The sequence below is a fragment of the Phyllopteryx taeniolatus genome, chromosome 2, assembly GCF_024500385.1.
Source record: "Phyllopteryx taeniolatus isolate TA_2022b chromosome 2, UOR_Ptae_1.2, whole genome shotgun sequence".
Classification (NCBI taxonomy): Eukaryota; Metazoa; Chordata; class Actinopteri; order Syngnathiformes; family Syngnathidae; genus Phyllopteryx; species Phyllopteryx taeniolatus.
Window position 1 is genome coordinate 9,927,243 of NC_084503.1, and position 17,229 is coordinate 9,944,471.

General features: G+C 41.4%; 1 protein-coding gene across 5 annotated transcripts in view; it reads right to left on the minus strand.

Annotated features, from left to right (window-relative positions):
- apba2b (amyloid beta (A4) precursor protein-binding, family A, member 2b) overlaps positions 1 to 15,432 on the minus strand; it is a 70,021-nt gene extending 54,589 nt beyond the window's left edge. For 2 of the 5 annotated variants that reach the window (XM_061759326.1, XM_061759317.1), the window contains exon 1: positions 15,311 to 15,432. The gene's annotated coding sequence lies outside the window, so the exon portion shown is untranslated. Of the gene's footprint in view, positions 1 to 15,016; positions 15,260 to 15,310 lie in introns of those variants that run through there. The other 3 variants (XM_061759343.1, XM_061759334.1, XM_061759354.1) reach the window with 2 other exon arrangements.
- Between the last annotated feature and the right edge of the window lie 1,797 nt (positions 15,433 to 17,229).

Below are 17,229 nucleotides of genomic sequence, written 5' to 3' on the forward strand. Positions count from 1 at the left end.
TTGTACAGACATGTACAACTGTTCACCTCAACATATTTTTAACCAGACCAATAAAAATGTAACTCATCAAACCTTAAAACAATTGTCAAAGGCTAATTTTGTCATCACACTTTTAATTATTCAAGCAATACAATCATGTTTGTAAATGCCCAATGATTGACTGTCAACCATTCCAGGGTGTAACCCGCCTCTCACCCTAACTCAGCAAGGATAGGCTCCATCTCACCTGTGACCTTTAACAGAAAGTAGAAAATGGATGGATGGATAACTTCATTTTACAATTTATATAAAATAACGAGATCCAGTTCTGTACTGGTGCAGCAAAGTTTAGCGTTGTACAGTACTAACAGTGCAATGATCTGGTACAGTGACGATTCTGCAAATGGTGCAGAGATTTCTCAAACACATAAGTGGCCAGTAGTAATCAACAGCTTATTTGGCAGCATGTTGCAATGACATTGTAAGTCAACTGTTTTAGACATTATTGGCAAGAAGGACAAAGTTGTTGGAATGTCTGCCGGTTTTAGTTTGCATTGTTCGATATCGCCTACCTGAGGGAAGGAGCTGTAATAGGTGGTGACTAGCATGTGGAGGGTCCAAGAGGATTTTGCGTGCCCTTGATTTAGTCGTGGCAGCATGCAAATCCTCAAGAGTGGGTAGGTGGGTACTGCTAATCTTTTTGGCAGCCTTAACTGTCTGTTGCAGTGTGATTTTGTCCGTCTTTGTGGCAGCACCAAATCAGACTGTGATGGATGAACGCAGAACCAATTCAATGACTGCTGTGTAGAACAGCCTCAACAGCAGACCAACATTGTGCTTGCACCATGTGGTGCACTTGGTTTGTGCTTCTCTGTATGTAGGAGTGTGCTTCTCTCTATGTAATGTGCTTTGAGAAGATACCATATGGTATGCTGTTGTGCAAATAATATTGACTTGACTATACCTATAATGCACTGCATTTTGATCTTGTGGTTTGGTACATTCAATCAATCAGGTTATTAATTGAGCAGTTATTGTTGAACATTTTCAGACGGAGCTAGCAAATTGATTTAACAGCATAAAATTAATGTTTGTAAAGTGTGATAGTGGTATTGAGCAGGGTGATCTATCACCAGGAAATCCAATAAATTCTTTACTCACAAAAGAAAAAAGCTTAGAAGCGAAAACAACAGGGAACAACAATCTGATTCGACTGGACAAAAACTGGGAAATTGATGACTGACTGAAGAGGAAGGAGTAGGCTATGGGAATAGAGCTGGGTGATATGGAAAAAATCTATCATAATATGGGCCATTTTATATCACAATACATATATATATATATATATATATATATATATATATATATATACGATATACCACAATATAGTAAGTTTTCAGGAATTCTATGAAGAATTATACAACATAGTATGACTGCTTAATTTTTTCACTATTTCAACTATTTAAAAAGACCCGTCACAAATGAGAAATGTATCCAATTAGGGCTGCAGCTATCGAATATTTTAGTACTACTACTAAGAGTCCTATCGAATAATCAAATATTTGGATAAAATATATTTTTGCTTGGTTATAGAGCAATTGTGAATACACAAGAGAAAATAATAACAACCAATTGGTTTCCTTTTTTAGATAATCAACTGTTATTTTCTTAAATTCACATTGTGCAGATGCAGAAAACTGTATTTTCTTGTCTACATTTCCAGTGAGGCAATGTGAAACACAAATATAAAATAAAACTAACAGCGAGATTTCAGTTTAAACTTGGCATTTCTTGTGAGTATCAAAAAGATAAGGCATTAATTTAAATAAAGGCGCAAACAGCCTGTATGTTGTACAACTTCACTGCAGCAACTAGCATTCCCTGCAGCAACTAGCATTTTAGCATGCGACATAAAATAAAGTAGGTTTTGATGGCTGTGTTTGAATTTAGACCATCTGACTAAGAATACGACACATATTCCTAATACACCTAGAGGTTTTGGAAGCATTCAAACTTAAAAAAAAACTTTTATTGGAGCACATAAGGCACCAATGGTCCCAATATTGAACTCTCAATTGATGTTTAACCAAGGATAAAAGTCCTTCCAAACGTATGCCTTGATGTCTGTGTCAGTGTGTCAACTTTAAGCGCTTTCAACTTTTTCTGAGCAACTGTGAGATATTGAGGATTGTTTGTCTTGATGTGACTCCAAACAGCATGAAATGTGATTTGAATCATAAGCAGTTGATTTTCCAAACCGAAAGTATAAACACTCAGTCTGATATGCTTGACCGCTGAGTAAAGTGAGTACCAACTTGAAGTTATTTTATATTAATATATGAGTTTAAACCCATTTGATCAAATTTGTAGACGAGATTCAAGCTGATGGGTGTGGTCTTCTCCAAGTCAGCAATCCCTCTTGCCCACTGGGATATTTAACTCTGAATTCACACCTTCTTGCTCTCTTGTGTTTTTTCTCTCCTCTTGCCAGTTGGGCTGCCTGTGGGCCACCCCTCCCCCTTTTGCCCTTTCTTTATTCGGTTCGGTAACCGCGAAAACAGACCTGGCTTCCCAGCCTCAATGTGCCCCATCGCTAGGCGATCAGAGCAGCTGCTCCTACGATACCAAGCACGCTCCCAGCCAAGCGTGATTGCTCTGAAATTGCCAACGAGCCACAAAAAAAGGCAGGAAGAGAGAGACGGTCCTGTTCTCCCAAGAAGGCGTGACGGCCAGCCATTTTTCTTCTCCCGCCACTTTTATTTCGCTTTATTTTTCTACATCTTTTTCGTCTGCAACCAAATCTGTCGCCTTGCTTCCTGAGCCACCAGCGTGAGTAGACACGGCATCTTTGCCAGACTATAATATTAGTGCCTAATAATTTCGGGAAAATTACGAGCTTCAGACAAAATCTCAACTTTGTCCTCTCTCTCTCTTTTCCCCCCACACTGGACACAGGAAACGCTCACATTTCCAACTTTAGTCCAACACACGATGTTCTGTTCCTCTTATCGTACGCAGATTCTTCTTATTTTTACCATTATTAGTGTTATTTTCTTTCTTTAATTAGACCCCTTTTGTGTGTTTCCTTCTAGATGTCATTAAATATACTATAAAATTACACTCTTGGTTGTATTTTGTGTGTGTTCTGAATTTAAGTAAACCTTTGTCATCTAGAACTCAAAATTTCATAAAGTGTCGCAACCTTCAGATTACGAGACTGATAAATAGGTTTCTCATCATTTTTCCTAAGTTTTATACCTATAAAAAGTGACGTGGTGCCCTTTTCGAGACATATTAGTTTTATTTTAACAATTAAATTTAAAATTATGGTAAACTGGAAGTAACGTAAGCGTCGCTTCTGGCTTATTATTTTCTCCTAAATTAACAAAAGTGAGTTTGTTTTCTCTGGTTACTAGTATTTTTTTTTAATTATGCGTACCATTTGCCTACACACGGCAAATACAAAATTACTGGAAACAAGCCCAATGAATATTAGCATTCATGGTTTCACTAAATTCATCCCTCCACCTTGGGCTATAAACATAATATAGTACCATTATACAACTCACCAGCAATTGAATTTACTGACCCAATCCTTCTTGCTATTAGACATGGCTCAACGCCCGTCCAATAGGAGTAGTTTTGTAGAGTTCAGATAATATTGCAGGATTTACATCCAAATTTACTGCCTTCTTATGTGCCTCCGCACGGTTGTGCTTGTCAACATTAGCTTTCTTTAGCCCGCTGTATGCAACACCTTCCACAAACTTCGGCAACTAATTTGGGCAATATTTAATTACATTTGCGTGTTGGCAACAAAGGGAACAACGTATATCATCTACGGTACCCTCTTTGATCGTAAAATGAAGCCACATGAGGCTTTTCGCCCAGTTTTCAACCATCCGTGGCTTGGCATGTCGCATTTTGTCGTCTGCTCGCTGCCAGCCATGCGCTCTGACTGACTTTTGACCAATCAGCAATCACCTTTCTGTTTGTTTACCTCTGCCTGCCATGCAGCTTTCATTTCTGTTATCAATCTTTTCATCGAGTTCATAAACAGTTCAAACTTTGTTTTGACAGCTGCTGACTTTTTTTTGTTTAACTGTAAACTTACAAAATATGCATTATCTATCTGTCTCCTTCTTCCCTTGCTGAGGTGAACTACTGTAAGTGCGCTGGCACATAAAAGGTAGCCCATGTATGCGTCCTTTGAATTTAAAAAAATTTAAATAATGGGTCTCCAAGGAGTGGCATGGTTGACAACTGGTTGGCACACTGCCTCACAGCTCTGAGGACCGGGGTTCAAATCCCAGCCCCGCCTGCGTGGAGTTAGCTAAGAATGTCTTGGAGGTAAAAAGAGTATCAGATCGAGTAATGAGGCTGAAAATTGATATTGAGGGTGTTATGTGGCGGCACGGTGGCCGACTGGTTAGAGCGTCAGCCTCACAGTTCTGAGGACCCGGGTTCAATCCCCGGCCCCGCCTGTGTGGAGTTTGCATGTTCTCCCCGTGCCTGCGTGGGTTTTCTCCGGGCACTCCGGTTTCCTCCCACATCCCAAAAACATGCATTAATTGAAGACTCTAAATTGCCCATAGGTGTGACTGTGACTGTGAGTGTGAATGGTTGTTTGTTTCTATGTGCCCTGCGATTGGCTGGCAACCAGTTCAGGGTGTACCCCGCCTCCTGCCCGATGATAGCTGGGATATGCTCCAGCACGCCCGTGACCCAAGTGAGGAGAAGCGGCTCAGAAAATGGATGGATGGATGGATGGAGGGTGTTATGTATCATGTGATTACCGGCTATGCCCCACAGGTAGGATCCAACCTAGAGGTGGAAGAGAAATTCTGGAAGGAGCTAGACGAAGTAGTTCTGAGCATCTTCGACAGAGAGAGAGTCGTAATTGGTGCAGATTGTAATGGACATGTCGGTGAAGGTAATAGGGGTGATGAAGAAGTGATGGGTAAGTACGGCATCCAGGAAAGGAACTTGGAGGGACAGATGGTGGTAGACTTTGCAACAAGGATGCAAATGGCTGTAGTGAACACTTTTTTCCAGAAGAGGCAGGAACATAGGGTGAGCTACAAGAGTGGAGGTAGAAGCACGCAGGTGAATTACAGTTTGTACAGACAATGTAATCTGAAGGAGGTTATCGACTGTAAGGTAGTGGTAGGGGAGAGTGTGGCTAGACAGCATAGGATGGTGGTGTGTAAGATGACTCTGATGGTGGGGAGAAAGATTAGGAAGACAAAGCAGAGCATAGAACCATGTGGTGGAAGTTGAGGAAGGAAGAGTGTTGTGTCGCTTTTCAGGAAGAGGTCAGACAGGCTCTCGGTGGACAGGAGGAGCTTCCTGAAGACTGGGCCACTACAGCCAAGGTGATCAGAGAGACAGGCAGGAGAGTACTTGGTGTATCTTCTGGCAGGAAAGGAGAGAAGATGACTTGGTTGTGGAACCTCACAGTACAGGAAATCATACAAGGAAAGAGGTTAGCTAAGAAGAAGTGGGACACTGAGAGGACCGAGGAGAGGGGAAAGGAATACATTGAGATCCGACGTAGGGCAAAGGTAGAGGTGGCAAAGGCCAAACAAGAGGCATATGATGACAGGTTGGACACTAAAGAAGGAAAAAAGCATCTATACACGTTGGCCAGACAGAGAGATAGAGATGGGAAGGATGTGCAGCAGGTTAGGGTGATTAAGGATAGAGATGGAAATGTGTTGACTGGTGCCAGTAGTGTGCTGGACAGATAGAAAGAATACTTTGAGGAGGTGATGAATGAGGAAAATGAGAGCGAAGGACAAGTAGAAGAGGCAAGTATGGTGGACCAGGAAGTGGCAATGATTGGTAAGGGGGAAGTTAGAAAGGCATTAAAGAGGATGAAAAATGGAAACGCATTCCTGTGGAGGTATGGAAGCATCTAGGAGAGGTAGCTGTGGAGTTTTTAACCAGCTTGTTCAACACAATTCTAGTGGGTGAGAAGATGCCAGAGGAATGGAGGAAATGTGTGCTGGTGCACATTTTTAAGAACAAGGGTGATGTGCAGAGCTGTGGGAACTATAGAGGAATAAAGTTGATGAGCCACACAATGAAGTTATGGGAAAGAGTAGTGAAGGCTAGATTCAGGACAGAAGTGAGTATTTGGAAGCAACAGTATGGTTTCATGCCCAGAAAGAGTACCACAAATGCATTATTTGCCTTGAGGATGTTGATGGAAAAGTACAGAGAAGGTCAGAAGGAGCTACATTGTGTCTTTGTGGATCTAGAGAAAGCCTATGACAGAGTACCCAGAGAGGAACTGAGTGGCAGAGAAGTATGTTAGAATAATACAGGACATCTATGAGGGCAGCAGAACAGTGGTGAGGTGTGCTGTAGGTGTGACACAGGAGTTTAAGGTGGAGGTGGGATCAGCTCTGAGCCCCTTCCTGTTTGCAGTGGTGATGGATAGGCTGACAGATGAGGTTAGACTGGAATCCCTGTGGACCATGATGTTTGCAGATGACATTGTGATCTGCAGTGAAAGCAGAGAGCAGGTGGAGGAGCAGTTAGAAATGCACTGGAAAAGAGAGGAATGACGATTAGCCGCAGTAAGACAGAATATATGTGCATGAATGAGACGGGTGGAGGGGGAAGAGTGAGGCTACAGGGAGAAGAGATAGCAAGGGTGGAGGACTTTATATACTTGGGGTCAACAGTCCAGAGCAATGGTGAATGTGGTCAGGAAGTGAAGAAACGGGTCCAAGCAGGTTGGAATGGGTGGAGGAAGGTGTCAGGTGTCTTATGTGACAGAAGAGTCTCTGCTAGGATGAAGGGCAAAGTTTATAAGACAGTGGTGAGACCAGCCATGATGTACAGATTAGAGACACTGAAGACACAACAGGAAGCAGAGCTGGAAGTGGCGGAAATGAAGATGTTGATGTTCTTTGATAGTTTGGACATGTCCAGAGTAGTGATAGTGAGTATATTGGTAGAAGGATGATGAGGATGGAGCTGCCAGGCCAGAGAGCTAGAGGAAGAGGAGAAGGTTGATGGATGTCGTGAGGGAAGACATGAGGGCAGTTGGTGTTCGAGAGTAGCATGCAGGCGATAGGCTTACATGGAAAAGGATGACACGCTGTGGCGACCCCTAACGGGACAAGCCGAAAGGAAAAGAAGAAGTATAAGCATTAGATTTGCATTTATTAAACTGAGTCATCCTCACCGTTGTTACTTCAAATTGAAGGGAAATTCAGATTCAAGTCAAGGACAATAACAAATTCATCCATCAATTTTCCATACCGCCTATCCTTACTTGGGTCACGGGTGTGCTTGCACTCATCTCAGTTGACTCTGGGCAAGAGGAGGGGTACACCAGCGAATCACAGGGAACAAACAGACAAACAACCATTCATACTCACACCTAAGGAAAATGTAGAGTCTTCAATGACCCCGCCATGCATGTTTTGGGAATGTGGGAGTTAACCGGAGTACCTGGAGAAAGCCCACACAGGGACGGGGAGAACATGCAAACTCTTACACAGGTGAGGCCGGATTTGAACCCAGGTACTCAGAACTGTGTGGCAGATGTGCTAACCAGTCGGTCACCGTGGCACCCCGATGACAAATCCTAAAACTTTCAAATCTTGTAATGATCATATTATAATGTGGAGGGCCAGCTAACACAAGGCGTTAAAGGAAAATAATGATGTTTTGATTCCCATATCTTCCTGAATGTTGCCAATGCTATTAATGGGTTCCTCTTTCAGCAAGCATGCACTGGGGGACAAGGGATTCCTTTGGGCTTTCTTTCAATTCGTCATTTCGCTTTCCTCCCAGTGTGACATGATTTAGTCAGCGTGAAACTGATTTTTTACTCATTGATTTACATGAAAATGCTGTGAAAGTGAAGGAAAAATAGGAGCAAATATTACATTATTAAGGAATTTCACCACACAAGGGAAAAAAAAATCTAACTTTTCCAGTGGTTACGCTTATACCACATATTCCTATAATGAGCCTGTTCACATGATCTGCTCATTGGTTAGACCACAAAAAATAATGACCGGTTATTTTATTTATTTATTTATTATTTTTTTTAGTAAATTTACTGTATATGCCTACTCTGCAAAACTTTCCGGCCACCATTAGATTTGCTGTTTAGTAATTCCATAATTATCATATATAATGATGCGTAAGTAAAGTGCAGACATTCACCAAGGCTGAACTATAAAAAAGTTCAATCTCTAAAAAAAGGCTTCAACAATTCATAGAGGTTTGTACTTGGGTTTGTTTGTCTATCTTTTTGTTAGTTAGCAGACTACTTTCTAGCTCATGTAGGACACACAGCAGATGGGGGGATGTGCCATTATGATTCTGGGGTTAGGGCGGTTCCATTGATATCATATTGACTCACATGATGAAAAGAAATAATGCCATATTATCCAGATCATTACCAAAATTGATTAAAATATAATTGGGTGTTTACATTTCATTTGTTGTTCCCTCATGAACCATTCCTCCACACATTTTGTGGACATTGTTTTTTTTTTTGTATTAATCTATTTTTTGACCTGAGTTCGTTGTCACATTTCTGTGCGGCCAATTATGTATTACTCGTGCACTCACTGTAGTTGTCTCGCCATGCTGCACTATTTGCATATACTGGCCACTCATGCCAGAGTAGCATCTGCTCCATTTGCACACTGATTGAGGAGTATCTGTAACATTTGCACAACCAACATTGTCCCAGATTATCGCACTACTCGTCACTTTGAACCGCATACACTCCTTGAAGTCTCAGCGCCCTTTACACAATGGTCATTGCACCGGACTATTGCAATATTAGTCATTTGAACTGCTCTAAGTGCTAGAGGACTCTGCATCTTTTTGCACAATTGTCAAAAAAAAACATCCATCCATCCATCCATCCATTTTCTGAGCCGCTTCTCCTCACTCGGGTCGCGGGCGTGCTGGAGCCTATCCCAGCTGTCATCGGGCAGGAGGCGGGGTACACCCTGAACTGGTTGCCAGCCAATCGCAGGGCACATACAAACAAACAACCATTTGCACTCACAGTCACACCTACGGGCAATTTAGCGTCTCCAATTAATGCATGTTTTTGGGATGTGGGAGGAAACCGGAGTGCCCGGAGAAAACCCACGCAGACACGGGGAGAACATGAAAACTCCACACAGGCGGGCCCGGGTCCACAGAACTGTGAGGCTGACGCTCTAACCAGTCGGCCACCGTGCCGCCCAAAAAATAAATAAATAAATAAATAAATAAATAATAATAATAATGTACCGGCATTACCAGATAACTAGCAACCCTTTACTGCTCAGTGACTGTTTTTTTTTTTTTTTTTTTTTGTCAATGTATTTCTGTCTCCAAAGTGTTCTGTAAATTGACTGTCTGTTGTCGTACTTGAGCGGCTCCAACTACCGGGGACAAATTCCTTGTGTGTTTTTGGACATACTTGGCAAATAAAGGTGATTCTGATTCTGATGATTCTGATTAGTTATTGAGTTACTGCTGTAAAAAAGGGTCTTTATAAAAAGTAAGCTAGTGATGACCTAAGACTTTTGAACAGTACTCTACATAGCAGTCGTCACAGTCTGTAGTGCAGCAGAAGCCACCATTCTTCTTGCGTTGGTTGTGTAAGTGTACTGATGCTGTCACTCAATGAACATCCGATTACCAATAAAATGTAATCCTGGTGGCAAGAGGTATAGTCAAAGTGAGTTTTTATAATCTTCAGTCATATGACACGACTTCTATGCAAACAAATAGTTCCATAACAGTCTGAACCTCAACTGCAGGTTCCTCTTCAACTTAGATCAATTCCAAACTCATTACCAGGAGGCATATATAAAGATCTGATAATAATTACGTATTTGGAGGTTTTTGTAGTCTTGATGTAGGTTTCATTTAAACTTCATGGTAATAAGACAAAAAAGGAAATGAATGGGTGAGACCATTTTTGGCCACAAATCGTCTGTATCAGATACCTATTGCTAATTATCAGAAGAGATGAATGGTCAGCAGTCAGAAAGGATTCCTTGTTTCTTTTCAAAGAACATTCTGTTGCAAGCAACGTCTTTGCCTGCAAGATCTAATAGTTTACCTATTAAAACTTTGACTTTGCATTTGATTAGCTGATGATGCAAGCCGTGAATGGCTTGAGCAATGTGACAATTATAGCAAGCGACAAAAGAATTGTGGAGACTGACTTCTCTCGTGCTAATGACTGTCAATGGCTAATGCCTGGGGAAGTATTTGAAGATGTTATAAATAATGCAAAATTAATTTCAAATATTGACTGTATTTCTATAAAGTCAGTTGAAAAATGCAAATCCACAAATTACAGAACTGGCAGTCACTTTACTTTTGGTTAATGAAGTAGTGGAAATTTAGGTTACGAATTACCTGTTTTACAAACAAGGAGGCATCAGATATTTAAGAGTAGGTGAGTGCAATCCAAGTGAGATTTCTGTTGTGCTTGTTTGTGCCAAATATCATTAAATATGAAGAATATGATATGTAATATTGTAATATTATGTTGAAAAACAAGTTATTATAAAGTTAAGTGTCTTACCATTACTATATAAAGTAAATACCTTGAGTAACTCTCTTTAAAAACCAAAGACCAAGTCCAAAACCTAGGTGTACTGATCGATTCAGACTTGACTTTCAACAGTCATATCAAATCTTAATTTTTTTTTACTAAAACTGCCTTCTACCATCTGAAGCAAATATCCAGAGTGAAGGCTTGCGTGTGCCAAGCAGACCAGGAGAAGCTCATCCATGCTTTTATCACAAGTAGACTTGACTATTGTAATGGTCTTCTGACTGGACTTCCCCAAAAGTGCATTAAATAGCTTCAGCTCATTAAGAATGCCGCAGCTCGCGTTCTGACCAGAACAAAAAGGTCAGAGCATATTACTCCAATTCTAAAGTCTTTACAGGCACGGTGGACAACTGGTTAGAGTGTCTGCCTCACAGTTCTGAGGACCGGGGTTCAATCCCCGGCCCTGCCTGTGTGGAATTTGCATGTTCTCCCCGAGCCTGCGTGGGACACTCCGGTTTCCTCCCACATCCCAAAGACATGCATGGTAGGTTAATTGACAACTCTAAATTGCCCGTAGGTGTGAATGTGGGTGTGAATGGTTGTTTGTTTGTATGTGCCCTACAATTGGCTGTGTAACCCGCCTCCTGCCCGATGATAGCTGGGATAGGCTCCAGCACGCCCGCGACCCTAGTGAGGAGAAGCGGCTCAGAAAATGGATGGATGATAAAAAAGGTAAGTATAACTAGGTTTGGAGGCTAGAACAGATTAATTGCATTTCCATTCATTTCAATGGGAAACAATACCTCAGTTTACGAACATTTCAAATTACAAACGGGGTCAGGAAACAAATTAAATTTGTAACCCGAGGTTTGACTGTATGTTATATTTTTCTTATAGCTTCCATCTTATTTTGCCTTTTCAGGTTGGCTTGTTGCCTTTTCACTTGTATAACAATTGCTTCTGTGTCCTACATGTTATATGTATGTAACACACTGTATATCAGCTGAACCTGTCAAATACATTTAAGTAGAAGGAAAAAAAGCATGAACACTGTGTCGAAAACCACGAGTGGACGAATTGTCAAGAATGAGGAACGTCAACCAGACTGCCCTTTTCCTGAATGATCTACACAATCTGACCTTGATTCTTGCATGTTCCGTTAGTACCTGTTTTTAATCAGAACTAGCTGTATTCCAGAGTAGAGCATCTTTAGTAAGAATATAGCATAAGCATCCATTGTCAGATTAATGGTATGGGTTGGCCAGCCAGAAGCTCTCGACAGCAGCATAGTCTCAATAAAAAAGGAAATCAAAAGAAGCTAGCAAAGCAGAAATACATATCGCAGAGTATTCCACAGCCTTGCTCAATTACTTTTTAAGAGCTGTGCAAAAGAGGCTGACTTAAGTAGTTCAGGATTTCTGCAGTATGCTTCATTTTGAAAGAAGTTAATGTAATTGTGATACTGCCTTCCATCTTGCATGACTCTGATGTAGGAAAAAATCAAATTGGACATTTCTCTGTGTCTCCCTGTGCTTGATTGGGTTCTTTCCAGTTGGAAGTTAACACATGATGTAATATACTGTAGAGAGCTAGCAAACTAATCTGTGTATTCTACAATGCAGAGCAAAGCTTTTAAGAATATATAACACAACATCATCCTATACAACAACTAAATACGTTCCCTTTGCTGGTGCCAATCATGACGCAAAGTCCAATGAATTGCTTTTGCTTTATTAGGCTTAAATTCATTAATTTTGTTTACAAATAGTTCATCATGTCTCATCTGTATGGCAGGGTTGGCAGTTGTTGCACTGCTTTGCCTCCCTGCTTGGAGACCGATTTAGTATCCTCCCGCTGCAGTATGAATAAAATCCCTCCAGCCTGCAGGGAAGGTGTTTGTCCTTGAGTGCAGGTGCTATATAGCAAACTATCGACTAAGCAGGGGAGTGAGACATTCTCAAAGGTGTGATTCAGAGGAAGCGGGGCACACTATTAGCAGAAAAGGTGGGAAGACCTGTGAAGGTCCCGATGGGAACGAGGTGGAGGAGACAACCTGGCAATCCACTCACAATACGCATGTCAACACGTGTACATCCTCCGCACTCTTAAGAGTTTGTCATAGCTCTGCAGGGACCCTTTACTTTCTATTGGCACACATCTGCTACCTCCAAACACATCACTTTCTTCCTCACACTCCCCTTCAGGTCTCCACTCAATACACCAACCTGTCGCAATTTGAACCCAAATCCAGTGAAGCCCCTTCTCCTAATATACAGTTCAAAATGTATTTAACCAGCATATTAGATCTGGGCTAAATGTTTAGCTGTTATTTTAGAAACAGAAATGCATCCATTTGACATCACTGATGTGCAGAACTGTGCAAAAGGCTTCGGTCACCATCAGAACAAAATGAAAATTGTCTTTACTTAGTCAAGAAAACATACTGTAAATAATTAGTTCCCTAAAGTTGGTGTCTGCTGTAGACTACATTAGACGTACTGCATATACACTTCCGGCTCTATTTCTGTGACTAGCGCAAACTCTTAGCGTTGGGCTGGACCAGGTTTTGGTAATTTTGTGGCACAGCGTAGCCCAGGGCATTTAAAAAATGGTAAGCCTGCGCTGGTGTGGGTGTCAAAACAGCCGACTTCAATCCTGTCCAGTCGAAGCGGCTTTCTTTCATTCCCTTTAATAGCGGCACATGGAGATGTCTCTATAACCGGAAGAGGACTCAGCGATTACTGGAGCATTGTCACTTGGCCGATGTTCCAACAGGCAATGTGTTCAAATAACCAAAAAATTTGCTGGTGATAACCGCGGGTGACTTCAATATGTCCGCGGACCTTATGTACCTATCTCCCCCACATCGTTTGTGGAAGAAGAGAAGCGGGAAATAAGAATGTCACTGCAGAACGGACAGTTTGACAACCACGATTATAAATCTGGGAAGTGGAATGTTCCGTTCATGCCTTATAGTGACTTCAATGGTGAAAATACATTCCTGTATCCATGCCTTATACTGATACCGACTGCAACGGACAATCAAAACTGCTGAAAGGATTGTCGGTACCCCCCTACCCACCCTTGAGGACTTGCACGCTGCCAGAACTAAGACAAGGGCGTGCAAAATCCTCTCGGACCCTCCCCACCCCGGTCACCAGCTCTTCCAGCTCCTTCCCTCAGGTAGGCGCTACCGATCAATGCAAACTAGAACTAATAGACATTCCAACAGCTTCTTCCCTCTTGCAATCAACTTCTTAAACAGCAAACCTATAATTCCATTACAACAAGCTGGCAATTTTTTGACTTGAGTTCGTTGTCACATTTCTGTGGGGCCAATTATGTATTACTCGTGCACTCACTGTAGTTGTCTCATGCCAGAGTAGCATCTGCTCCATTTGCACACTGATTGAGGAGTATCTGTAACATTTGCACAACCATTGTCCCAGATTATCGCACTACTCGTCACTTTAAACCGCATACACTCCTTGAAGTCTCAGGGCCCTTTGCACAATGGTCATTGCATCGGACTATTGCGATATCAGCCATTCGAACTGCTCTAAGTGCGAGAGGACTCTGCATCTTTTTGCACAATTGTTTTTTGTCAATGTCTTTATGTCTCCAAAGTGTTCTGTCAATTGACTGTCTGTTGTCGTACTAGAGCGGCTCCAACTACCGGAGACAAATTCCTTGTGTGTTTTGGACATACTTGGCAAATAAAGATGATTCTGATTCTGATCTTCACCAAATTGTAATTGTTTCTTCCTTGTGCCATGCGCTACGACTGTACAGTTACCTGTAAATCATTTTGCATAATCCTGCTCACCGTACAGTATGTACTAGTAGTTACTGCAATTACAGAATTTTACTGCAGTAAAGCATAGCTGATGGTGGCCTCACACGTTTGCTAGTATCTCTGTATGAATTCAACCAAATATTGCATGGAAGCCTTGGAAATTGAATGGATGAAAATCATGATGTCTGGAAACCAGTGTCGTCTCGAACTCACGGTTATCATGCAGATGGGGTGGGGGGGGGGTTTAAACAGAATCTGACAATGAAGATGAGGACAAACACTGTGGGCGTCACATCTCCCACCCTCAGAACCATGAAAATCCAGCAACTACGCCAGCAAGTGCCTGCCATCTCCATGTATGGCTGCTGACACAGAGTGACACTCACAATCCGTGATCAACATGCATTTTTGTTTGCTAAAAACCCATGTAAAGAAATTCACAACTTCACTACATGTTTACATCTGATCTATCTATCTATCTATCTATCTATCTATCTAGAACACGGAATCCCTCATTCAATTGTTGGAGAAGTGCGTGAGAGTGTGACAGATGGAAGATAACAGAGAGGTCCAAGAGCTCATTTCGGACAGGAACTCACGCGCACCAATCGTTTGATGAAGCTGTTACAGCAAAAGTGTCATGCGTGTGGAAATGAATGCGATCCACCGGGCCTCTCGTAAATAATCCGTACGCTTACCCGACAAAGAGATGCTCGCGGATGCACCAACACGAATTGTAGAGTTGAATGTAAGCATCCTGAAGCATATTTGTAAAGAGTTGAGTGGGCGTTTTAATGGCAGCGAAGCGAGCCGCCCTATTGTTAGCTCTGATGCGCAACGTTCATCCTCTGGCTTAGCAGATCAGCATCCGCCGTTTCCTCGGGATGCTCTGCAGGAGAAGCGGCGATGCCCCAATCGGAGGAGAGCTTGTCGACGCTCGCCGACGATTCAACGCTCTCCTGTCATTAAATAGAATTCAAAGTCAGTCTTACCCGGGTAATGTTGACGTGCCGAACAATTCAGCTCCTTTCGAGAGCAGTGAGAGCTGACAGGCGGCGGCAGGGGCAGCGGCGGCGGCGGCGGCGGCGCCCCGAAACCAGCATAGCGCCATATACGAGCACACTGCGGCTGACTGGGCGGCTGCACATCAAATTACACACCCTGGAAAAAAATACAAATGAAATAAAATACAAATCTAGCACAACTTGGACAAAACCACAATAAGGTATTGGTCCGTCGAAATTATATTTTGGACAGTATATTTGGCAAAACGCACTTACACGTACACAACTAATGTGACGGAGGTGGGAAAAGTATATACAGTATTGACACTGGGCAAAAGTAGAAAAAAAAAGACTTTTGTACAGCACTGATTCAACCCATGTGTTTAAGTAAAAGTTTTTTTTTTTTTTAATGAACAACAATGTAGTACAAAAGTGAGCTGCCAATTAGATCATTTTCACATAATTAGATCAATAATGGTAAAAACCTGTAAAAAAAAAAATAAAAATAAAAATCTAATTTAGCAATTGTTTTATGCCGCCTTGTTCTTATATGGGTAAATGTCTCCCATGCTGAAACAGCCACGCTTAAAGCCCTATTTCTAAAATGTCATTAATGATTTGGACTTAGGCATTCATAGTAAAGGCAAAAACAGAGCGACTGCAGATGGCCCACTGAAATACACTTCTTGCATCACAATAAAGGCAAGTGTATGACTGTAATACAAAAACAGCTTCCGAAATATCATGTGAGTTCGTATGTGTTGCCCTTCACTAAAATGCATTTGTGTTCCTTTTCATGGAAAAGGCAAAATAAGCAATAGAAGAAAATTTTAGTTAGCATCGTGATGCAAATTCCAACACATTTTTGGGGGCACATAATGGAAAAGACATTTTGGCATCAAAAGTTTTTAAATTTTCTCATACCGAGACTAAAAAAGAAGAGAAAAAAAATCACTGGACGCACTCTCAAAACAGTGTTAAGATAATGTAACTGTAAACTGACTGACTAAAGAAAAAATACGTGAAATTATCTAATGATAACAACTAAAGAAAAACCTTAACCAGTATGTTTTTTTTTTTTTTTTCAGATTAGACAGAATTTTTGCTTGCGTGAATGTGAGTGCGAATGATTGTTTGTTTCTACGTGCCCTGCGATTGGCTGGCGACCAGTACAGGGTGTTGAGGCTTTAGCATACCCGCGACCCTGGTGGGGATAAGGGGTATAGCAAATAGATGGATGGTTTTCATTCGCCACAAATGATTCTTGGATCTGACGTCGAAAAATTGTCTTACATGGGGAATATCTTGCTTCTCCAAATCTGTTAGGTCCCTTTCGATAATGCCCCATGGTTCACCTACTGTCCCTGTTTTGTTTTTGGTTTTTTTCCCTGCAAGATCTCAATCAATCAGTCAATCAAATCAGTTAAGATTTCAACCATGGTTGACTTTACAACTCTTGTACATCATTTTACCTTGTCTGGTTAAAAAAAAAATAACAAGCCAAGTTTGACAAAGTAAGGAGTATATCGTAACTGATATCGTTTTTTAAAAGTAGGGAGCAGAAGTTAAAAGTCGTCAGAAAAATAAATACTTGAGTACAACTCTACAACAAGTAACAAAGTGATTTTTTTTTAACCTGTCCTGTTCAACTGCATGGCCTTGCAGAATGGTGGATCTGTATGCCTTTGGTGCTGGAACAGTTTGGCTGGGCAACAGGGGAGTTTGAAATACTCCCTCTGCTTATTTTTTTATTTCTTAATTATTCTGATGTTTATTTACAGCAAAGTGATTTTTATTGCATTAGGCTGCTGCCCATCACTGGGATTTTTAAAATGTTTTAAGACAAATGACAAGCATACCTTAGCTCAGTTCAACTGATTAATAATTACATCACTGAATAATGACAG